Source organism: Formica exsecta, unplaced genomic scaffold (assembly GCF_003651465.1).
Source record: "Formica exsecta isolate Colony F162 unplaced genomic scaffold, ASM365146v1 scaffold20, whole genome shotgun sequence".
NCBI classification, from domain to species: Eukaryota; Metazoa; Arthropoda; class Insecta; order Hymenoptera; family Formicidae; genus Formica; species Formica exsecta.
Genome location: NW_021849298.1, coordinates 266,785 through 292,700, shown reverse-complemented (window position 1 = coordinate 292,700; position 25,916 = coordinate 266,785). Strand labels below are relative to the sequence as shown.

At 37.0% G+C, this 25,916-nt stretch overlaps 1 protein-coding gene and 1 long non-coding RNA gene across 4 annotated transcripts in view; one reads left to right on the top strand and one right to left on the bottom strand.

Annotated features, from left to right (window-relative positions):
* The window catches only part of LOC115234583 (irregular chiasm C-roughest protein), a 335,002-nt gene that overhangs the window by 55,424 nt on the left and 253,662 nt on the right, over positions 1 to 25,916 (top strand).
* Positions 3,706 to 25,916, bottom strand: part of LOC115234584 — an 80,495-nt gene continuing 58,284 nt past the window's right edge. Inside the window, exons 1-5 of one of the 3 annotated variants that reach the window (XR_003883937.1) lie at positions 6,199 to 6,902; positions 5,509 to 5,573; positions 5,283 to 5,436; positions 4,915 to 5,189; positions 3,706 to 4,578 (exon numbers count right to left, since the gene is read on the bottom strand). This is a non-coding gene — a long non-coding RNA (uncharacterized LOC115234584). Of the gene's footprint in view, positions 4,579 to 4,914; positions 5,190 to 5,243; positions 5,437 to 5,508; positions 5,574 to 6,198; positions 6,903 to 25,916 lie in introns of those variants that run through there. The other 2 variants (XR_003883936.1, XR_003883935.1) reach the window with 2 other exon arrangements.

Below are 25,916 nucleotides of genomic sequence, written 5' to 3'. Positions count from 1 at the left end.
ACGTACGCGGAAGAGCCTGCGAAGAGTGGGAAGCCATTCTTATGCAATCTAAAAGTTTTAATGACGTCGAAACTCAGAGATAGCCAATATTCACTTTGTTCCGTCACTTTTTCTCGTATCGTCGACTTCCCTCTTCTTTTTCTCTATCTACTTCTGTTTCCCTTCTTTTCTTCAATGCGCATCGCAGTCACTTTGGAAAACTTACCCGACCTTCTCTTTTCCATCGCATCAAACAGCGTTCGCTATAAAACTTGAACCATCGTCAACCATCGCTACAATTTTATAAGCACCGAGTATTAACGCAGTTTCCGCCAATATCAGTCCGTCTGCATAAATTAAGGAAACGTAATTTAAGCAGTTTGCGAACTTGTAATATTGCGAGCAGGGGTAATTTATCATCAGTTCCAGCTTCTTTCTTTGATCACTGATGGAGGTGCTCGCGGTTCGCCCTTATCGCATAAAATATGCATACAGTAATCACTTAAAGAGCTACATTTCGTAAAGAACAAAGTAGAGAAAGCAAACTTGCACCGAAAGTTTCTACGTATTATCGATGCACTATAAAGCAAATTTTGCAAAAGTTGAGAAAAAGGAAACACGAGAAAAAAAATTATATACTTTTCGCGTAATTTTTAATTGTATCTTTTATTTCGCGTAACAAATTGCGATTTTTACGAATGATTCATAGCTCCTCTTGTTCCACATTAAATTTAATTTTTTCGTTGAGAATGTTGAGAAAATGTTGAGAAACGTAAACGTGAATTTTAAAACATAAATATTAGACATTTTACGAAAACTTATTTTTTAATTTTCTATTTTTTTTTAACAAGATGCTAAAGTTTCGAATTTGTCGCGATTTCTTGGCGAAGCCAAATTCTGCAAAACATTTCGATTACTACATTAGAGTGTCTTCATTAGCCAAGAAAGTGTTGAATGTCGTAATTTTTCCTAATAGGCGGGGCTTGTTTCGTTTCTCGCGTGGTACCTACTTATTACGGACTTTAAAAGTCCGCATCAACTTGGTGTGCGAGTCGCAATCTAACAGGAGCGAGAAATTCCGCGCGGAGAGAAACCGAGAGAAAACTAATGAAATTAATAATTCGCTCAGCGCAGGAAACTAGACGCGCGCGTAAGAGCTCGCAGGATGAAGAATTATAGAGCTAACAGTTATAGAATGCGTAAGGACGTGGAATGGTCGAGATTGGAAGGGTGTTGTGGGAAAGGAAAAGTCCATCCTTTCAAGTACATACAACAACCTGTGCTTTGTGTATCTTCCCTGCTGCTTCGATCGGACCCCTAGTAGCAGCTAATTAAATTTTAATCAAAGAAGTAGGGTATGTCGCCGCTTGTCAACCCTTCTATATCATTGAAATTGCCTCTCGTCCCTGCTACACTTTTATTATGTCTGTATGTTCGCGTTTACAAGTACAATTTGCTCGCTCGAGAGATAGTTAGTATCGAGTGTTGTTTCTTTTTCAATTGCACATTCGCATTAAAGAGACGGTTTTCAGAATAGTTAATATTAAAGAAGCTTTTCTTACTTTTGCAATCATTGCACTGTAATTTCTTAATATTCTTTAATTAATTTCAAGGCAATTTGAATATGATATGAATTGAATATGAAGTAAACTAAAGCGCAATTAAATGTGTTGTTCCTCATATAATTTTGTGAATAGATTTTATTTAAAAAAAATTTTAATGGAAAAATCAATTATAAAAATATTTAATAATGAAGATTGAAAAGAGGTAAAGGAATATTTTGTATGCCGACACACAAATCACAATATCTTGTGATACATTAAGAGGATACTATAAACACACATAACACGATTCGAATCGTGCAGCATTCACATTATACTGAAAATCGACACGGATATAATAATATATTTGCGAAAGTCGTTTTCGATTTGTTTCTTTTCTCTCTCTCTCTCTCTCTCTTTCTTTTTTTTCTTCTTCTTTATTCGCTTTCATACTCACGTAAGCTCACAATCCCACCGATTTCGCGTGGATTAGACCGATGCAAAGGCGGCTTTAGCCAGCCGATACGATGCAACTTAAATTACACGTGCGCGAGACTGCGCTCACTCGATCACCGATTAAATCTTGTGCAAGCGAACGCAGGGCGGATTATTTTAATTAAAAGAAGCTCGTTTGCAGCGAAGCAAAGAGAACAAGACTAAAGTTGGAGGCTGCGGATTTCCGAAAAGTTATCGTTATCTATATTCCTGAAGTTATTACTTAAAATGAGACACGATATACGCGTACTTGTCATTTTTAAAATTTTCTGAAGGGTATTAAAAAATGTATATGTGTCAGCTGTGCGACGCATATACATTTTTCAGCTACCAGAAATTGCTTGCTATGTTATACACCTTTGAAAACTTGCAAATTATTATTGTCTAGACTGTAAAAATTGCGTATTTAAACAGGTTTAAACAATTGTGCTTAAACAAGTAATATCAAAATAGCTTTTTCATGTTGTATTTATAAAGAAATTGTTTGCGGTCGTAGCAATTTTTATTTGCCCATTAGTGTAATTAAATGTTTCCTTGCTTATTTCGACATTGAACCTCCATTTGGTAATTACATTTATTGAAATAATATTAAATCTTAACAAATGTTAATATTATAACAAATAACACTAAACACACATATTAATTTTATTTAAATATTCTTGTCATTATCACATAGCAATAGTTTTTATTTTTTATTTTTAAATACTTGCGAATTTTTCTTTGTATTTCTATTTTCTAGATTGCAGAATAAATTTTGATATTTTAATGAAAATCCGCGAAATTACTGAAAATTTCAAATTTCTGCTACTCTATCAGAATTATAAAATATTAAATTATACGTGAAACTATCACACACAGAAATAACAGGAAATAATCGAACAACTTGTCTTTAATACATCATATCTATGTCATTACTCAATCCTCGATTTACCTTTGAGTGAGATTAGCCGCTGCTTTGAAGCGATCTCAGTTGGTTCCATAGTCCATTTGAGCATCACCGATATCTGCTCGATATTCGTTAAGGATTCGGACACATTATACAATATTTTCGATTCAGCTATCAAGTTTATAAAATCCTATAGAAAGGCTGGTTGAAAAATCAATTTGCTAAAAAGCTTGCGTTTATGTAAACATATATCGATTCTCATTTTTTAATTTAAGTTTTCATTAAAAACGTTTACGTGAGAGAGAGAATTTTTACTGTGGTGTACTGTATATATATATATAACTGCTGTTTTTGTACATATAAAAATGTATAATATATTAATAATTACAGTATTGATATAAAAGAGAGATTTTAATAAATAATAAACCTGAAATGAATAATTATTATTTAAAAAATGCACAGTTCTGTTAATCTTAGAGATATTAATACATTACATATAAATTTACCTTTACTATCAGATATTGGATTGCTTAATTAAATTGCGAAGACAAGTCCACTTTAAACATTCTATTATTGTGTTTTTGATATAAGATTTCAAATATATTGCATTGGCTCAGGCTTAGAATTCCGAGTATTACTCGACCTTTAGCGCAATATCGCAGATGCCGTTCTAGAATACCTAAGCATGCTTATAATCCGCACTACTTATCGATAATGCCTTTAAGTACAGAGAATTTTCGCTTAACTTCTTCGGTTCTATATTTTTAAATGACAGATGAACTCTTCCCTATGTATATATTTTTACTTTGCATAACATTACTACGTTTTCACTTTTTTATTTTTTTTTTTTTTTTAGTTGCATCTCTGAAGCTATTCTAACAGATAACTAAAATAATTTCTTAAATATTGTATATCTAAGAGCTGCTTTTGATGAATTATTAATCATAAGGTCATAATAAATTTTGTGATAAGTAAATTATAATCTTTTAAGAGAAAATATATACAAAACTTAGTATATATTTTTTGCTTGCAGTCTGCAAGTTAATATTAGTAACTTAAAGCAATGCCGAAAGGGACGACAGACTCTTTCGTATCGACCTAATGCTCCGCGGCCTGCGACGCGTTCTCGCACAACCCTCGTCAGTTTTAATGCTAGCGACGGAGCGTGTAACATCGGGTGCGATATCTAGGACAGGCGAACGTAGGTAGGTAACCAATTCAATAACGGAGCGTCTAAACACAGACCCGGTACGACCGCTAATGGTTAGCTCGTGACGTAGCGGCAAGTATTCCCTTGCTCTAACGTTCGTTTGCCACCGTGCTTTCCGCCAACCCTTCTCTCCTGGTCGCGCTTTCCCCCTCCTCCTCTTCCTCTTGCGTTTGCACCACCGCAAGCGTAGGTTCTCTATGCTTTACCGTGCAGGCACAGACGGGTACACGTATAACCGAACGGTGTTATGGGCATGTTCTCATGTCAAACCGCAACCTAACGACCTTAGGCGGTTAATGGTGGTGCTTGCTGTTGACCCCCGCTCACCCCGGCTCCGTGATAAATTGCTGTTAATGAAGCCGTCGCGCGCTTCTCTATCATCCGCTTTCGTAATTTGGGTTCGCTGTTGTTGTTCTCGATTTTGGTGCTTTAGTTGAGAGAGGAAATATCTTGCCTTGCTAGTGAATCTGAAAACGAAACCTTGCTGATGGTGCACATGCGATTCAAATATGTATGCCTCGAAAATAATCTCTCAAGTAATCGACTTTTGAATCAAATGTGCGATAGAAATGCTTAGACGACGCACAGGTGTCAAGACACGGCACGTTGTCCATGATTACATTCATTGGCATAAATATCCGAATATACTGACCAGTCAACAAATTTTTTAAAAATTTCTTTGTTTCGATGAGATGCACATATTTTAAAAATATTTAATTTCTATGGAAAATTAATTTTTTCTCTATTTAAAGAAATTAAGTCTATGTTTTAAATAGCTTATATTATAGACATAAATAGCTTACATTATGGTCTTCTTAAATTTCTCTGCTAGCGGGAAGTGCCAATTCTTGCAATTCGTTTCCCGTTCGGCGGTTCCACTTGACGGATGTTGTCACGCACCTTCGATTTACCACGTTCGGTCCACCGTTATTTTCCCGGACCGCATTGACTGCAGCCTCTCGCGTGCAGCATTTGCATCGGGTTTGCAAGAACGGAACCACCCCTGGCCGCATTCCAAACGAAAGTACCCTTTCCGGTGCTCCGGGCGCTCTTCAACGCCACGAGTGTCGTCGATCGTCTAGTTGGAGAGGAAGTGGTTAGAAGGTGTGCGAATTAGAGCCTGCGTTCTTACTTGACGACATTTTTCCGCCCTTTTGCTCTCATCCCGTACGTTTTGGCAAACGGTATTCGCGCCGAATACTGCATTACCGCTATCCACTTCTCGAAGGGTTATCCGGGAAAATATCTTTTATGCGAGCGGTAATGTAATGGAAGCTCTCTCCGAACGGCGATTGCTCCGGATTTTCATATGATTTTGGAATCCACTGTTTTAAGTAAGCAAAAAATAATAAGAAAGTACGTACTTTAAATTGATGGATTAAAAGACAGATTTTTACCTGTGTTGTTATGACGTTTTACACTGGAACGTCTCTCGGGTACTCAAAGAGAAATTAAAGGCATCCTGAAAATTATGACGTTATATTATTTCCGTTGTCGTAATCTAGATTTACTTGCGATGAAATTTAAGCATTGTTTGGAATTTTTATTTTTTACTTTAAAGGAAGTTTAATTAATCTAATTTTTCAACGATAGCAACGATATTTAACAAATAATTAATTTTATGAAATTTTATATTAAAATTTCAATATGCACACAGTTAGTGAATACATTTATAAATATAAAAGAAGTTGAGACACCTTAATAGATTCACATGAATGATCTGTGTAATATATTTTTGGAAAGAAAATCTTTAGTAATCATATTGAACAAAACAGGAGTAGTTGAGAAGAATTCAAATATATATATATATATTTAAAGCTTAAAATAACACGTGAGAGGTAATAGTTTTTGTGAAAATTTGCAATAAATTTTTGTAAATATAATTTTTCTAAAATATTATATCTAAAGTCTAACTTTATTAGAAAAATAACTATATTTTTTATTAATTTTTATGGTGTTTGAAAATTGTGTGGAATTTGCAACATTATTTTGAGAGAGCCCTTAAAATATTATCGTCATTCGGAACTCATTCCATGAGTTTTTTCATAACATTGACCAATACACCGCGATAAAATGAGGCCACGTACGAAATGTTGGCGCAATCATTGCAATCTTGAAAATCGTGGAAATCTCGGTTGCGGATCGTCGAGATCGATACAGTTGATATCCTGTTCAGAAGGCTCATCTATACGTGCATTTGTACCGGAAAGAATTCCGAATTTACATCGCCGTGCGGAATTCTCTGCTCGTGCCCCATGAAAAAGTCATCAAAGCGTAAGTTCACATTCTGCCGCAATCCGCCACAAATATTGCAGATCTGTATCTTTGGTCTCCTTTTATTTCATCTGTCTTGGGACAAAATATTCCTTAGACTCTTTCTCTTTCGATTTCACAATTTGTCTGTATTTTATTTTTATTCTATCTTTCTCTCTGTCTCTTATCTTTACTTATTTGACATCTCTGGAAAACGGTGGAATGTTACTTTTATTGTTTTATTGAAATGAAAGATCTCTCAGTGAACTTTCTCACTATCAGCGAGGGGCGATGAGCAGGGTTATTCGTATTACATCATCTATGACTTTTTTCTCGTATTTCACCGTTGTTAGAATTTCGAAGAAGTTAGTCTCGATCCCGTTAGGTAAGCGAAAATATAGTGTATACGCGGAAGACTTTTTAGCGCGGCGCTTTTGATTTAGCATCGAGCCGGTGTTCTCGACATGATGTCAAGGCTTTGGCGGAGGGGTGCGAGAGAACCCCGATGAGATAGGGTAGAAGAAAATCCAAGCGGGATACGAAGAGAGTGCACGAGCGAAAAGAAGAGGACGAGAGAAAGTGGGAGAAAGAGGGGGGGGGGACGACATCGTTCCTCGTCTGCATCCTAATTACCTCATTTTGCCGGAAACTGCTCGGAATCCAGGATACTCAGCCACCGTTAGGTTTCAGCGCCCAAACTCATCCTCACGCCCCGGCATCGCAGAGGGAGAGAGCGAGAGAGAGAGAGAGAGAGAGAGAGAGAGAGAGAGAGAGAGGAGGTCGCAATTCCTTCTCTTATACGCCGAGAAGGAGGGAAAGATGGAGTATAGGCCGAGAGTGTGTAGGTCGAGGCAGGGCGAGGATAAGGGACAGGAGGCGGCGGAATGGCTTTCATAAATCTCCGTCGTAAAAAGAGGATTTATTTGGGAGGGGATGCGCGAGGGCGACCTGTTTTTCTCTCCCACTTTCTCATCCCTCTCTTTCTTCGCGCGCGATTCCTGTCTCTTTATCATCTATGTGGTGCAACGTGAAACCGAGCGCGGCAAAGTCAGCGCGGACCGCCTCGTTAGCCTCGCGATAAAACGCTCGCTCATCCGCCGATGTCACTCCTGACGAAATCACTTTAGAGTCGTCTCCGCGACGCGACGTTGGTCCTCCGCCCTCTGTGCCCTCTGCCCTCACGTAGTGACGTTTTCCTTAATAATTCCCTTCGCTCCTATCGTTTCCGGCCATCGACCGCGTCGTATCACCGAACGCCGACGTGTTTTTACGACGGGCTGTATTCAATTGCTGTCTTCGACGTCCTCGGATGAATTCAAACTCGATGACATTGATGGACGCTTCGTGATAACGCGGGATGTCATTCGGCCATCTTTGCTCACATTGCGCATTAGCGACGATTATTGCCAGAAATATCTGCGTCTATCACCGTATTCTTTATCTCATGTCACAAAGCCGTTCTTAAAAATATTAATCGAAGTCAATTGAGATGGATTGAACTGGATTGTGAAGTTTATTGAAACTAACAATAATTTTAATAAGCTGAAATTTCAGCTTTTTAAGCTAAAATCATGAAAATGATTTTTATATTTATTTACTCGTGACGGAATGAAAACGCGATAATTGACTTAAAATACGCTTTATATTAATGAAAAATTGGAAAAAAATTCATCAAAATTATATCAGATTAAAATAACAATTTTAACTAATATTTATTCGATGGATGTATATTGTATATAATTAACAAATAAAAGAGAGAGAGAGAGAGAGAGAGAGAGAGAGAGAGAGCGATTATTCTAATATGCAAATTTCTCTACGCGACGACGTATTAATTTTTCGCACAGTCAAAGTAAAAGCGATTTGTTCATGAAAAATAGGAAGGACGTGTGCGGGCGACGCAATACTCAATATACAATCAAAAATATTCAATATTTCTGCATCGATAATGCTTTTCACGTGTTCGACGATGACGCAGCATTGCGCGCTGCCACAAACAATGAATTAATTCTACGTTGTACTTTATTAAAGGCTCTTTTTCCCCAGTAAATTTCAGCACTCCCATCGCCGTTGCGCTCGTCGATGGTATGCCGTAACATGTCATTTCCCTCATTGGATAGTTTCATTATCTGTTGCACCGCAGGCTACCCTCTACATGGAGTTCAACCGAGGTTGCGTTGATAAAATCCGAATATTCCGCAGACCAATGGCAGAAGCGCGGTGGCCGAAGGGCATGTTTTTAATATACCGTACTGTAGCCGATTTTTTGTTCTATCAATACAACAGCGAGCGAGCAGCAGTATCTATGGTAACGAGATCTTATTCATTTTGTTCGTACGATGCTTGTTGAAATAGCGTTACAATTTTGCGGCAGGTTTTTTGAGGAAACTCGCGTTTTGCATGTGTTCGGTGGTACGTGCTCGATCGTAAGAAAAAAGAAAAACATTTTTGTTTATGCGCGCATTTGTCATATACAAGCTATCTCAGAAATATGCACATTTTCTGAAAGAGTTGCAAAATTTTCTGAAGAGTTCTTCTTGTTTTATTGGAAATACTGATTTTTGAATTTTGACAAATTAAAGACTGCAGATAAAAATAATATTTGAAACAAATAAACTGCGAGTGCAAATTGTACTTAATTAATATTTAATGTTTATGCGCGCATTTGTCATATACAAGCTATCTCAGAAATATGCACATTTTCTGAAAGAGTTGCAAAATTTTCTGAAGAGTTCTTCTTGTTTTATTGGAAATACTGATTTTTGAATTTTGACAAATTAAAGACTGCTAAAAAAGATAAAAATAATATTTGAAACAAGTAAACTGCGAGTGCAAATTGTACTTAATTAATATTTAACATAATTCCAAAATTAACAAATTTAAGAAGAAAAAACATGCAATATATAATTTTCTTTTCGAAAAAAATTGCTACCATATATTCCGATTAAATATTATAAATGTGTTTCGTGATTTAATATCATAAAATTATGATTTTAGATATAACATTACGTTTTAACATTCTATCCCTTCGAAATGAGATGTCAGCGCATCGTATTTGAAACATTAGTTTGGTTTACAATGAGTTTACTTTGCAGTGAAAAAAATTTATGTTTTTTACAAAAATATTGTAAAGAGATATGATGAAAAAAATTGGAAAAGTCCAGTAAGTACCCGCAACTAAGTTGCACGATGTTGTTAATAGTTGTTGCGTTGAAAAGAAATAGTGTCAGATTATTTCACACCCGCTCGTTGAATCTGAAGCTTGTTTAAATTTAACAAGCGATTCGATTGGTGAAATTGCATGCATGCGTTTTTTTTTAACGTTGTGGTCGGAGGTTTATTATACAGGACGAGATACACTTCACGAATAGATACACCTTATCTGACATATTTCTAAATTAAATACATGTTTCAGTTAACCGGTATACTAGCTTTGTTGCTGGATTTTTTTACATTTAATTTTTGTCGGGCGTCATGTGCATCAGACTGTTTTGATATCGCGAGATCATTTTCGTCGAGGATTTTCTAGAACAAGGAAAATCTATCGTTGTAGAAAAAATTTTTCTTAGACTTTTCTCGGAGTTTTTTCAGTTTTTTCGCTTTCTTAACTCACGCGAGATAGAAAATGCTCACGTTTCAATCGCAAGTCAGTTCTCGTTGGCTTTCGTTGACGAAGAGTCGTTAGTGTCAGTTCGCGACACTCAGAAGTGACATCCCGAAACATCGAGATATTCGAAAGCTCTATAAGTGCTTCCGACTGAGATTTACCTTAGGTCTCGTTCTCGTTCATTGTTGTAGTAGACGGGACTCTAAGAGAGGAGCTCTTCTCTCTCAGCCATCAACTATATCGCGAAGGGGGACTGGAAACAGAAATACTTCGAGGACGAGATGGCAGACAATGAGATTCGTCTGCGTACAGAATTGGAAGGCTGCGATCGGATGATAGTCGAAAGATATAAGGCGCTTGGGAATAAAGCTGCGACAATTTCTCTAGGGATGTCCCGCAGGATTCATGTTCTCGTTCAACGAAAGGGGGCGAGAGCCGTTTTTTTCCTCATCATCCCGCAACAAAACGAAATCTTCGCGCATCTTCCAGAACAATGATCGACGGCATGCAAATTAAATTCATCTTACAAGAGACGTGAGACATCTTTTCGTTCCTTTAAGAAAAATTCTCCTCTTTTGCCGGATTTTAATTTTGATTTACGGAAGTATACCGCGAAATATATATTCAACACTTTCATGATGGATAGCGGTGAGAATTCGTAAGCTTACGTTCAGGAGATTTAAAAAATTCGCGGCATATATAAGGTGTACTAACGATATTCGAAGAGCAATGAAAAAAGTGATATTTTCATTGGAGAATTTTTTTGTTGCGCCGATAAATTTGTCGCAGCAACTGAAGAATAGAGACTTTACTAAAAAGACTTTTTTCCAAAAGAGAGAGAGAGAGAGAGAAAGACGAAAAAATTCGGACAGAGATACAACTCGTGTGAGAAGCTATCTATGCTATTACACTACTACACAAGATAGATCGCCCATGGGCTATGTAACTTGCGATTCGTGAATTGTCATGAATCGTATATCAAAGCCAGGGGGGTTGAAGGATGGTATGTACATAGTTTGGCAGACAGCTTCAGTAAATATATGCGCAAAGTTGTCTGCTAGAGATACTCATGATTTTGGAAATTGCTACGAGCTACGCTGCTGAGACTGGTTAGAGTAATTTTCTCTAACCTTGAAGTACATACACACGATCCGGAAGTTATGATCAATTCGTTCGTTTTCCTCTCGTGGATCGTAAGTATTCATTTAGACGAGATCAGCTGACCGTGCGAGAGAAACGGCGAACAAGTGTTGCTAGGAACAATATACTTCGGAATTTTCTGTAATTTGCTATCAATCTCTATGTCACTTTGTAGCAAATTATCGAGATTGTTACATCTGCATTATGATTTTTGTAAGTTTATTAGAAGAAATTTGATAATGTAAAATATGTTTTTTTGCAATATTTTATATATTAGCGGTAAATTATTTTATATAGCGCTATTTCAAAACCATAATTATTTAAGTAAAGCTTTATTGATGTTACAGCCACGTGAAAATGATTTCTGTGTTTATTCGCGGTAATAAAAAAGTCATAATTATGATTAAGATACATTTACTTTGCAGCATTAAAAATGGTTGAATATATTTACACACAATCTGTAATCCCAAAATCTTAGCAGAGAAGACAATAGGTTTCGAGATTTCGCTCTCCGAAATCGCGATTCAATCGCGTCGCTTCGCTTGTCATTGCATTAACAACAACCACAAAGTGCACCGTCATCATGTCATCATACAATCTTGCACGATCGTTTAACGCGTTACGGTGATTGGGACGAACGCCGTTGAATCCCGGTCAATCAGAACGCTTGACACACTCGCTCGGGTAGTTTACAACAGTTAGCAGGAACGAACCCGGGGTTCCTAGTTACCGGAAGCACGGTCGAAGTCGGACAGAGCGAATATTGGCCCTGTGCCATATTGCCGTAAGAGTGCCTGCACTTACCGGCTTTCACCACGGTGTAGTAGTTTCTCGTTCTATACTGCTTTATTGAAGATCGTAGTCAGTTTCGTCTTTAGCATGTGATATATCGCGCTTTTCTTCTGGCGCTTATGCCCTCAATAAGAATTTCATAATGCGTCGTTTACCGAAAGAAACCTTTTTGCGCCTTTTATCGTTTTTCTGATAAATAGATTGATAGATTAAATTTTCTTCTTTAATATATATTCTATTTCCATTTGAAATGTAATTTTAGATCTCAGATATATAAAATTTACACTTTCGTATGCTGTTGTTTCTTTATGTGAAATAACGTATTGTTTAAAATTACTAACCAAACATTTTTTTATTTTTTAATATATTATTTTATCGTAATATAATACAAATATATTTTTTAAATAATTTTATTTTGACATATTAGTATTCACTTTTATATGCGATTCATGTATATATATTTTACTTTTATACATATGACACGATGTTATTATTGCGACTAGGAAGTTGTTCGTGCGAATGCGAACATATAATATGTGTGGATGTATATATACTCGATACATGTATATCCGTTGTGGCTACAACACGATGAACGGTCAGCACCGACAATAATTTCTAGGATAGGAACACTCGGTATATTTCGCGAACTGAGTATAGTCTTTTTGTAGATGCTATGTTGGAGTTATTAGCACTGTGCGACACTCGTTGTTCTTCTTGCTGTACTATCGCGCCATACCGACCGCCTCCACTCGCACTACGCGTAATTTATCGTGCTCACTGTTGTGTGTGTATATATATTCTGGCATGAAAACTTAGCAAGAGGTGAAACCAGTGTAAATGAATAAGTAAACATTTCGGAGAAATATTAGATTACATTAATGAGACATTGAGTGTGTAATTATATTGCGAAGAATTACAAATATTACTTAGAAAAATAACTATTATTCGTCGCATTTATATGTTCTATAGGAGAGAGAGAGAGAGAGATGATAAAATTATAAATGCAAAGAATATTATTACAATAAAATAATTTCATTATATATTAAGCAATTTTGTGTGCATACATATAAATACTGTCGTTGTTCTTTCCAATCGAAAAAAGTTACTCGTGTTATTGTTTTCTATAATATGGTTCGAGAAAGATAACTTTCTTTATTAAATGATAAAAAGTACAAGTTTATGTCATTCGAGACACCCATCCCATTGAAAGAATGTTTGTGTGTGTGTTCCATTTCTCGAGGTGATTGGTCAGCAAATTTGGATTTATCAGAATGAGTTTATCGAACTTGGAACAATGCAGCAAAATTCGCTTGTTAACGTCCTCGTATATCTTAAAGATCAATAGTCAAGCGATTTGGCACTTACGACCGCGATGTCTATCTGCTAACGGAGCAGAAATCGGTTTACTTTAACGAAACTAATTGCGGAAATCATGTTTCGTATATCTTATATACTCGAACACAACTTTTTTAGAATAACTTATTTTGCTAATATTGGAAAACCGAGATACGATAATCATGTTTTTTTAATAATTAAATAATTCATAAACATTAATTTCTCAATATTTACGGAAAATTTTAAAATTAATTTACTGATTATTTTTTTACATGCAATATATTTTTAAAATTATATTTTATTATGACTTTTACACATTAATAAAAATATAAGAAGACGTAAACGTCGCGTCGTACAGTTTGAATGAAATCTCTCGGAAAAATAATCTCTAACAGAAAAAAAAAAAATTAAATCTTTAGTTCATAATTTAACATATTTGTATTGATAATATTCTAGGTGAGGAAGAAAAATTATGCGACAACAATGAACAATCCTCAAATGCATCTTTGTCAGTCACAAAAATATTGATGCGTCAATACATATTTACAGTCAATAAGTATATATCTATCTGAAAATAATTCAACATAGAAATGTATCAACCGGAGGAATATGCGCATCGATCCGCGATTTGTTTGTCCACGAGTCGCCGGCTTCATCTCAGAATCTTGAGAAACTAAAAAGTTTCTTGCAAAAGGAAAGTATGTTTTGCTTCGACGAAAGTTTTCCGACCGGTCGTATGTTTTCTTAATGTACACACGCAATATCATAAAATTCCGTCGCGCGACTCGATGATCATCTAACGATATCGTGTCCATTCGATTTGCTGTTTATTAGGGAAACGGAGGATCCATCGTGAAGCCGCCTCGGGATTGACAATAGTCTCTCTTTCTCTCTCTCTCTCTCTGTCTCTGTCTTACTCGGGTTCTAACAAAACCAATTTGCGGGAACCTTGGGAAGAAGACGTAAACGTCGCGTCGTACAGTTTGAATGAAATCTCTCGGAAAAATAATCTCTAACAGAAAAAAAAAAAATTAAATCTTTAGTTCATAATTTAACATATTTGTATTGATAATATTCTAGGTGAGGAAGAAAAATTATGCGATAACAATGAACAATCCTCAAATGCATCTTTGTCAGTCACAAAAATATTGATGCGTCAATACATATTTACAGTCAATAAGTATATATCTATCTGAAAATAATTCAACATAGAAATGTATCAACCGGAGGAATATGCGCATCGATCCGCGATTTGTTTGTCCACGAGTCGCCGGCTTCATCTCAGAATCTTGAGAAACTAAAAAGTTTCTTGCAAAAGGAAAGTATGTTTTGCTTCGACGAAAGTTTTCCGACCGGTCGTATGTTTTCTTAATGTACACACGCAATATCATAAAATTCCGTCGCGCGACTCGATGATCATCTAACGATATCGTGAAGTCGCCTCGGGATTGACAATAGTCTCTCTTTCTCTCTCTCTCTCTCTCTCTCTCTCTCTCTGTCTCTGTCTTACTCGGGTTCTAACAAAACCAATTTGCGGGAACCTTGGGCCACGTAGAGTCGACTATCTCTCGGGCACGCCGGACGTCGGTGCGACGTACGAACGGCCGGTCGTTAAGTGCAGGGATCACGTAGCTCTTTGATAAAGTCCCGGGTCGTTTCTTTCGTTACGACCCTAGCTCCTTATCCCGTTCGAAGGGAAGTTCGCGTCGCGCGTGTACTTATCGAGCGTGCCGGAATCGGGACATTTCTTACCGCGCTGGCCCGCGCTGATAAGGCGACATCGAATTTTTCTCACCGTCAAAAACGGGCTCTTTAATAAATTTGAGGTATATTTGACATATATATTCCGCGCTTCTAGTTGTGGTGCGCCTGAATTGATATTGCCGATACCGAGAAGCTGATATCGAGGAGATACGCGAGAAAATTGAAAACTTGAGGTAAAGTAACTCTTAAGCGTTAAAAATAGAGATCGTAAGATAAACTGCTTTTATAAGTATAAATATTATCATCGAACAAAGTTATAATACTTTGCTTCTACAATGTGTAAAGGTCCTATTAAAACATAATTTTAAAACTTGTATCTGAAAAAATAATCAGTAAATTAGTTTCATAAAGTTTTCTGTAGATATTGAGAAATGAATGTTTACGAATTATTTCCTTGAACATGATTATAAAAATTACTTTTACTGCAGTACAAAGTTATCTCAGATATCTATAGCGAAAATCCGTACAGTAAAAAAATCTATATCTGTTCTCTCTGATTCGCAGCTTTGTGCTCGTTAATCTCCTCCCTTTCCTCGATAATATACCGTCGTCGCGTCGGTGCGCCAGATTGGATTCTATCGAGCTCGCTGAACGCCTTTGATCGTTTTCCGCATTGTCACGGGAAGCAAGAGGGAGGGCAAGCGACAACGGCCGCGTTAAAAATTAACGTTCTTCGAGATTAACGGCGTCGGTGCTGCTGCAGGCGCGTCCGAAAATGCGGGCGAATGAGTTACGGACGGGACGTTAAGTCTTGTAGATTTTCATTAAGTGCTAACGCCGTCGGGCTTTCTGCAGCGGCCTCCCCCAATGGCAGCGCGGCAGCGCGTACGGGCACGAGGGGCGAGGAAACTAAAAAATGAGAAGGTCGTATTTTCCGAGTTCAGTACGTCCGCCCTTTGGTATGTTAATTCATTGCCGTGCTTCCCGCCTTCCGCTTTTCCCGTCTCACACGCTCGCGCATTCTCTCTCTCTCTCTCTCTCTTTTTTTAGTCCCCGTCTAATTTACTGATTATTTTTTTACATGCAATATATTTTTAAAATTATATTTTATTATGACTTTTACACATTAATAAAAATATAAGAAGACGTAAACGTCGCGTCGTACAGTTTGAATGAAATCTCTCGGAAAAATAATCTCTAACAGAAAAAAAAAAAATTAAATCTTTAGTTCATAATTTAACATATTTGTATTGATAATATTCTAGGTGAGGAAGAAAAATTATGCGATAACAATGAACAATCCTCAAATGCATCTTTGTCAGTCACAAAAATATTGATGCGTCAATACATATTTACAGTCAATAAGTATATATCTATCTGAAAATAATTCAACATAGAAATGTATCAACCGGAGGAATATGCGCATCGATCCGCGATTTGTTTGTCCACGAGTCGCCGGCTTCATCTCAGAATCTTGAGAAACTAAAAAGTTTCTTGCAAAAGGAAAGTATGTTTTGCTTCGACGAAAGTTTTCCGACCGGTCGTATGTTTTCTTAATGTACACACGCAATATCATAAAATTCCGTCGCGCGACTCGATGATCATCTAACGATATCGTGAAGTCGCCTCGGGATTGACAATAGTCTCTCTTTCTCTCTCTCTCTCTCTCTCTCTCTCTCTCTCTGTCTCTGTCTTACTCGGGTTCTAACAAAACCAATTTGCGGGAACCTTGGGCCACGTAGAGTCGACTATCTCTCGGGCACGCCGGACGTCGGTGCGACGTACGAACGGCCGGTCGTTAAGTGCAGGGATCACGTAGCTCTTTGATAAAGTCCCGGGTCGTTTCTTTCGTTACGACCCTAGCTCCTTATCCCGTTCGAAGGGAAGTTCGCGTCGCGCGTGTACTTATCGAGCGTGCCGGAATCGGGACATTTCTTACCGCGCTGGCCCGCGCTGATAAGGCGACATCGAATTTTTCTCACCGTCAAAAACGGGCTCTTTAATAAATTTGAGGTATATTTGACATATATATTCCGCGCTTCTAGTTGTGGTGCGCCTGAATTGATATTGCCGATACCGAGAAGCTGATATCGAGGAGATACGCGAGAAAATTGAAAACTTGAGGTAAAGTAACTCTTAAGCGTTAAAAATAGAGATCGTAAGATAAACTGCTTTTATAAGTATAAATATTATCATCGAACAAAGTTATAATACTTTGCTTCTACAATGTGTAAAGGTCCTATTAAAACATAATTTTAAAACTTGTATCTGAAAAAATAATCAGTAAATTAGTTTCATAAAGTTTTCTGTAGATATTGAGAAATGAATGTTTACGAATTATTTCCTTGAACATGATTATAAAAATTACTTTTACTGCAGTACAAAGTTATCTCAGATATCTATAGCGAAAATCCGTACAGTAAAAAAATCTATATCTGTTCTCTCTGATTCGCAGCTTTGTGCTCGTTAATCTCCTCCCTTTCCTCGATAATATACCGTCGTCGCGTCGGTGCGCCAGATTGGATTCTATCGAGCTCGCTGAACGCCTTTGATCGTTTTCCGCATTGTCACGGGAAGCAAGAGGGAGGGCAAGCGACAACGGCCGCGTTAAAAATTAACGTTCTTCGAGATTAACGGCGTCGGTGCTGCTGCAGGCGCGTCCGAAAATGCGGGCGAATGAGTTACGGACGGGACGTTAAGTCTTGTAGATTTTCATTAAGTGCTAACGCCGTCGGGCTTTCTGCAGCGGCCTCCCCCAATGGCAGCGCGGCAGCGCGTACGGGCACGAGGGGCGAGGAAACTAAAAAATGAGAAGGTCGTATTTTCCGAGTTCAGTACGTCCGCCCTTTGGTATGTTAATTCATTGCCGTGCTTCCCGCCTTCCGCTTTTCCCGTCTCACACGCTCGCGCATTCTCTCTCTCTCTCTCTCTCTTTTTTTAGTCCCCGTCTCGGTGCATCTCCGCCACTGTTCGCTTGTTCGCGTCGTTTATACCGTCGCTTCATCCATAACAGGACCTTTTTTTAGTCCCCGTCTCGGTGCATCTCCGCCACTGTTCGCTTGTTCGCGTCGTTTATACCGTCGCTTCATCCTAGGATCAATAACAGGACATCCTCCGCGATTTCATTAACGTAAATTCGAAATGCAAGTTTAGCGCGAAACAACGGAGCGAAGTGCGTTTCAGTTTGTCACTTCCATCCTTTCTTGAATTAAGTACTTCTTGCGTCAAGGACTGCATTTATTTTGATGCGTGGCATCTACGCGTAAACAACAAATAATAAATCATACTAAACAGAATACTGAATCTACTCTAATTTGTTCGAATTTTCTATTATATTTCACATATTATTATAGTTTTACTTTATTGACTTTGTATGTAAGTTATTTGCATTTATTCGCTGTATGAATTATGTAGAACGGTTAAATAATTTTTCTTTAAGAAACTTTTTTTGTATAGATATAATAAACACATTGCAAGAAGAGAATAGTATAATATATAGATATAATACATAGATATAATATTATAATCTACGTCAAACTTGATCGGTATATGATAGACCAGCACATTTCAGAGCTGTTAATTTCGGGCTTTAAAAAGTTAGACCAGATTAGAAGTCCGTCCTTTGCAAAAAAGCCGCGACTCAACGATGCCAGACGGTCAATAATTCAAAGCCAAGATCGGCGCGAAGTTTTTAATGAATCGCACGAGTTTCTTGCAAGCTCTCGGACGCAGGAGCGCGTATCTTTTATCGGCCATTTTATGCGAGAACGGCAGCTAACTTCTTTTTTCACGTGTAATCCCATCTTGATTGAAATCACGGACGACGAGATTTTTTTTATAAAGAAATATATAAACATTTATTGTAAAATTTATGCTGGATATCAATATTAATATTGTTATTAACTTATCTAAAGTTTAATTTACTAACTTTTTCTTTTTTCTATTGTGAATTAGGACTAGCGATTATTCTACTGTAAATTATGTTTATGACATATGATACATCCATATCACATTCCCATTTGTAAATAAATAATTTTCTGAACACTATATTTTATTCTTAATTTAGGAAAACCTGCTTTTCTAATGTAAAAACTATTTATTTAAATAATTTCATTACAAAAGTTGTATGTGATGCGTGGAAAACATGCCAAAGAACGCATATTTACAATTTAAAATAAAAATAATATGTATCTTTTTATTATCGATGTTAATCAGCATTTGTACTTTCTCAAGAGATAAATGCAATCTGTTCATCCGTGCCAAAATGGAAATAACAACAATTCGGTGTATGCAGTCGCGGCAGGAATTATTTTGGCAACGCGAATTAAGACGATCCTGTCCATGGTTTCGTATAAAGTTTGCCAAATACACCGGGCCGGTTAATTGACGTAGTTCTAAGAGTATCCCGGAAATGTTGATTGCTTCAACAAGTTTCTAACGTTCAGTCAGCATGTCAGTTTGTTTCGTGCCGCTGACCAAAGTTTCCAAGAGCACAGGTGTACGTCGGGCCACGTACAAAGCAGTAGTCTCAACAAACTTTTGTGAAGACGATCAGATTCTACAGGATATATCGTTTTTACAAACTGTCAGCCTTTTTTTTCTCGCGTCTAATTAACACTCGTCATTACGTGTACAGTAATAGCCGTGACAATTATTTGAGCCATATTATGACGCAATAAATAATATCTAACTTAAAAATTAATTTTTTCTAATATATGTATATATTTTTTTGTAATATATATATGTTCTAATAGCAAAAAAACAAAAAAGTTCGTTTATATAAATAAAGCGAAAATCAACTTAATTATTTGTCCATATTTTTTATTTGAAATTAAATGAGTAAATATTTTATGCTATACTCGTGCATATTGAAATAAATAAAAAGTATTCCTATTCTCTATACAGTTCGCGTATTTTAAAGTTTAGGTGAATATAAAGTGCATGTGAAGAGGAGAATTTTCACGATCCCGATAGAGACTATTTTGTCGTTACCGCGACGCGTGATCGCGCAATGTTTAAACGCAGATGGGCCAGCCGTTCCGTCTGCGCTGTATTAAAGTCGAATATCGGCGTTCAGAGTTTTTTTCTCTGCCATTTGTCGTGTATCCTGGCGTGCGAACCGTATGCGCGGGATTCCGACGCGGGCTTTATAGAACCGACGTGACGGGAACACCGAAACGCTCTTGACTAGGAAACGTCGAATACCGGCTCGACTCGGCTCGGCAAGTGGAGAGGTCCGAACGAAATTTGACGCTTAACGAAACTCTAGTCACAAAGGCCCGGGCTGCCAGCAAATAGCCTATCTACGGGTTATCCCCGGAATTCGACACTGAGACCCCGGGCCGCGCGTTAACGCCAGATGGATATTCTGTCCGGGCGTTGCCTTAGGCTACTCTAGGATGGAGCTATGTCCATAAAGCTGTAACATTCCACTTTATCCTGCTTTGTGCTTAAAACGGCCCAGAGTATCCGTTAGATTTTTATAGCGAGATGTGTTAAATCGAACGAGGGTCACTTTGGCGCGACGCGAGTTGGCGTAACGTTGTACGATGGCTGGCGGAATTAATGCTCATCATTAGCTTAACATTTATTGTTCATTAAAAGTATTTATCCTTGAACTAGTATATATATCTTTACGATTGTATAAAATTTAACAAGAGTTATAAAATTGGTGTAAAAAAAAAACTTTTTTTCTTTAGTCAGTTATTGAAGTAATAAGTAAACTGCTTATTCGATACATGAGATTACAATAAGCAAATTTTAGAATATACGAGTTTATCAAAAGAATTACAATTTCTCAAATTTTCGATTAAGTCTCCTGCGAAATTTTCTCTTTGCAACTTAAATCTGTGTGACTTTCGGCGCTTCATTACGATGAAAAAAGATACTTTGATGCACGCGTTTCCCCTCGAGATATCCGGATAGTGTGTGATACCAGCAGGGAATGTAACCTTGGAGTGCCCCGAAAATCGGTGTACAGAAACGCGTGCGACGTATCAGAGCGAATTAAATTTTGTCTCCTGTCTGGCGGGAATGTCTTCGCTCCTATCTTAATGCTAGCGGTTATCTTTCCGTAGATAACGAAAGCTGACGTTCTTCCGAGATAAGGAAAATGTCCCCCAAAGTACGACAGTAGATATATATATATACTTGATGGTGGTCCCGACCAGAGAGTCGCAGAATTCGCCCACCTATCCGACAGGAGAGCAGACTTGCGATTGCGCGATTATGCGACGTCGCGGGGGCGCGCGGAGCAAGAAATCGCAGGAGAGAAGACTCTACGTATAGCGGGTGAAGTCAACTGAATCTCGTTTTCGTTCTCCTCGATAACCAAGTGCCTTTGATAAGGACACGAGGGTATCTTCGAGACCGTCCAATATTGAGCCGGGTCTGGAACGTGATTCGAATCCCGTTGTTATATATATAGTAGCAGCTTTGACTAACTTGTTATTAAAACGAGAAAATGGTATTTATCAACGTCAAGTCGAAATACATAAAAAAAGCAAAATAGAAATATTTTTTATTAAATTTCTCTTTTTTTTTTATAATTTTTTTTTCGATATTATATTATATTGTTATTAATAAATATTTTTTCTAATATTTTTATGTGTGTAAAGAAATCTTTCTAGAATCAAAAATCTTTTGAGATTATATAAAACATAACACCATGTAAACTAAATGAAAAAATGATAGCAAATTATTTAAGAGTTTATAATGCTGAAACTCAACAATTGATATTTGCATAATAATAAATTAACGATAATCTGATTCGCTGCGTTTGCCTCGCAAATTGCACAAAATATACTTTACATTTTAATTTAATGGAATGATCCTTCCAATGTAATGTCATAATATGCATTTTACATCCGTCAATTTTTAAAGGACTTGTAAAACGTAAACTATCGAGATTAAAAAGATCCGAGTGTAAATTTATTGTTTGCCTTATCACGACGAGCTGGTTATTCGGTGTGAGAATGAAGTCAAAAGACACAGAGAACACGAGCGACTTTATTTCTACATTCGGTTTACATCCACGATGAATACTTTTATGCCCATTATCCCGGAATGTTAAAACTTGTGACTGTGCCATAAATGGTTACATTGTCGGGCGGAAAACTTTTTAACGATCGGTGATTGCAAGAGTGTTAACGGCTTATCATGCTAAACGATGCTATTTCAATGGTGGTATCACTGGGAGATATAATCGTGGACATATCAAATCGCAAATTATTTAAAAATGGGGCTGTGCTATTAATAAATGAAATGGTTATTTTTAAAGATCGACATAATAATAGAAATCAATGCTTCTTCGGTTTATTATCAATTGACGGTTAACGCGATTTATATATCGTGTTTCGTGTTATTCCTTCCATAATGGCGAAAGTGTTATAAACTCGGTTTGCGTATACCTATACAGATTTATCGTTCTATAAGTCATAATTTTGCCGTCAGTTGTGTCATTCGAGAATCGACGCGACCTACTTATCATTCGCGTGCTTGTGCCATGAAATGTGTTTCCGCGACTACGGCGACCACTCTCTGAATAGTTATTATTAATGTGCTTAACATAATTTACGATATGCATCTGCTTTATTTTATGTTTGAATTAATATTATGTGTAGTATACATTACATATGTAATATCAAATTACAGATAAATGCGCTTTGCGCAGTTTTATTCATCATTATTTCGAATAATAGCAAATGTATAAATTTGACAAGAATCAAAGAAACAAACTTATATATGTTTATGTCATGAAACGAAAACATATATATATAATCTCTATGAAAATAATATGAATTGCACAGTTTAGCATATCTTTTAAATATTCAAACACAATTATATTTAATACAGTTTGTAAAGAGAACGAGAAAAAAAGGAGAGCTTTCATCGATTGTAAGATAAATTTAGATGTCTCGAGATATAATTGAGTTAACAGAAATATAATTCTCTTTTTCTCAAGAATGATTTAAGTGTAATTTACATCCGAATAATGTAAATATAACAATTCTTTTTTCTTTTAATTATTTTATCTTTAAAGCAATTAAATTATCTACTTTTATAAAGAGAAAAAGTTTAGAAAATCAGAGTTTATTCTAGTTTATATTTAACAACAATTGGCAACAATTAACAAGAAATTCCAAACTTGCGGAGAACATCTGTTTTCGAAGCGATGACATTACGAGATATCGGATAATATTTGACGATGAATTAACTGTTGCCAGGTTGCCGTGCTCTACATACCGTGCTCTATAGCATCCGCGTGCATCGATTATCTGCGCTCCAATTATCCGTGGATAATAAGCGGTTCGTATCTCGCAAAGAGGCTGAGCGATCGTATCGCGTCCACAGGTTTAACGCGATTTTAAAGCGCAAGTGAGGGGTCAGATCGCTCTGGGAGGATATGACGAAAAATCGAATCGGCTGGCTAATCGGCTAATCATAAAGGAAGCATATTGTCGTATCTAGCGTGCATACCAGCACGCTGTAATATCGAAGATTCTCTATCTCGCGCGTGAGATAGAGTGAGAGCGAGTGTATGAGAATGCAGACGCAGGTAATAGAGTAACGCTTGTTCAGGACGGCTCGCACTCGGAGAAGGTATCTACGGCCGAGCGACATTGGCAATTGTATGACGAAGAGAGGAGAGGAAGATCCGAGATAAGCACTCGAGACAACCACGAGAGCCGCGATTTAATATTAACGCGGACGCGGACGCGTCGCACCGCTCCCCCGGTAGCGTTGATTACACTTCATTGTGCCTCTCTCCCATCTTCGGTAATCTATATACGCCTGCGTGTGCTGTGCCATGTGATGCATATACCGCGATATATCCGTATATCAAATGTGTTCGTACCAACGGAAGCGAGGACCAGGACTATTCACGCCGACGACGTGATACAGGAAGAGAGAAAGAGAGATATAGAGAAGGAAATATGGACAGGATGAAGAGGATGACGAAAAGGCAAGCAGATAACGAGAGCGTTTCTAAAAATCGGGATTTTGGACAGATCTCGTTGTCGAATGGACTGACTGGTTTTGAATACGTATTCCCAGGACCGATCCTCTTCCGCTCGACGTGTTCGTCTCTCGTCATGCATATTTCCTCCAAAGATACCGAGTTTTATCATGTTTGATCTTTCGATTTCGCTGATTCGCCAACGGATCATTTCTGCGATCGTACACGTTTAAAAACGTGTTTGGTTGTCGATACTCTATTTCGGAACCGTGATATCGATTAAAAAATTGTTTTATTATGTACAGGATTGTTTTATTTCGAGAAAATAATTTAATAAATGTGTTTCTTTTTTCGTGCGCCTAATGTGTTATTGATACATTTCAATTAAATAACAATATATTAATAAACGCACGCTTTTATATGAGTATATAATTTTGTAGACTTTCTATTCCTTGTTAAAATATTACATTATATACAGAATAATAATTTTATTCTAATTTTATTTTGTATTTCGATTATTGTATATTAATCAAGTAAAGTGCAATAATCTCTTATAGCTTAGAAGCGCGGAGCGTCATTTGCTCATTCAAAGTTTGGCGTATGTCTATTCTCCTACGAGCTTAGTGGCAGTTGAATTGAAATATCAAGCCTTGCTGTCGTGCATCGTGTGTCGTGTGCGCGAAACCCAGGTGTGTTCCATCGAAAATTAGAGCGGCAGAATATGGCGGTGTCGGCGCGCAAGAATGGCGCGTGATTAGCATGTCTTTCGAGATTGATATATATCTCTGGAGAAGAACGTGACCGCGTTTGCAATCAACGTGTCGCTCCTCCGGATTCGAAATCGTCATCGCCACCTGTCGATTGTGCAATTTGCGTGGTCGCGCGTCAACGCGGCATAGATCGACGACCATCGAGTCGCGCGAGTCGAGGACGTGTCTCGATGAAAATTTAATTACACCCTTCGGATTTGGCTAGATTCGTATATTCGCCGATCCATATCTCAAGCATATTTTACTTTTAATTTAATCAAGATTTTGTTATCTTTCGAAAGACCAGAAAAAGTGTCTTCTTAAATCTTTATAACTTTTAAAGAAAAAAATCTTTTGGCTTAATATCTCTCTCGTTTGAAATTAATTTATTATTAGTTTGAAAACAATAAAGAATAATTATTATAGAACACAGAATTTTAGAAACGTAATAATTTATTAGATATATGTGTGTGTAAAGGGATAAAATTAATATGTTTAATTACTTAAAAATATATAAGTTTAGTTTATTTTGTATGTACTCTACTTTGTTCTCTCTATTGTTTTATATTATAAATCTGAAATCAAAATATTCAAACTTGACATGATAGATTTACTTGCGTAAACGTGAGAAATTATTCAATACATATTATATCGTTTCAATCTGATACAATTGTTTTGTGTTTATAATTAATATCGCGTTCGAGTTAACGAGAACGATGATTTTTCTCGGATCAGAATGGGTACGCGATAGTGCGAGATGATTATATTTCAATGATATATTGTTGAGGGAAATCAAAAGATTTTACAATCGATTTTGTAAAACGTTGCAGCATATATAACATTCGATTGCAATTCATTTCTCTTCAGCTACGACCGAGCCTGTTCCAGTTGCTTTTACGTATCGTTGTGTAAAGTGGAGCATAACAATGTCAGAAAAATAATTGTAGCGCTACGATTGAAATTGCAATTGTGCATTGGATTGTAGTATTTTCGGATAATTTTGTTTTGTTTGATATCGTTGATAAACAAAGATTTCAATTAAATATTACTTTATAACTATAGCCTAATAAAGCAAGAATTGTTTTATGCGCGCATATTTCTCATACAAATTAATGAAAGGTCTACGATCCCATTTATCTCAGAAACTGTGTCTGAATATAAATCTTGTTTGCCGAGTAAAGTGTGCGTTTTCAGGGTGTACTCTTTGTTCAGTTCGCGGCGATGTAACATGACTAGCCGGCGTCAGCTCGTGCATTACACGAACCGCTC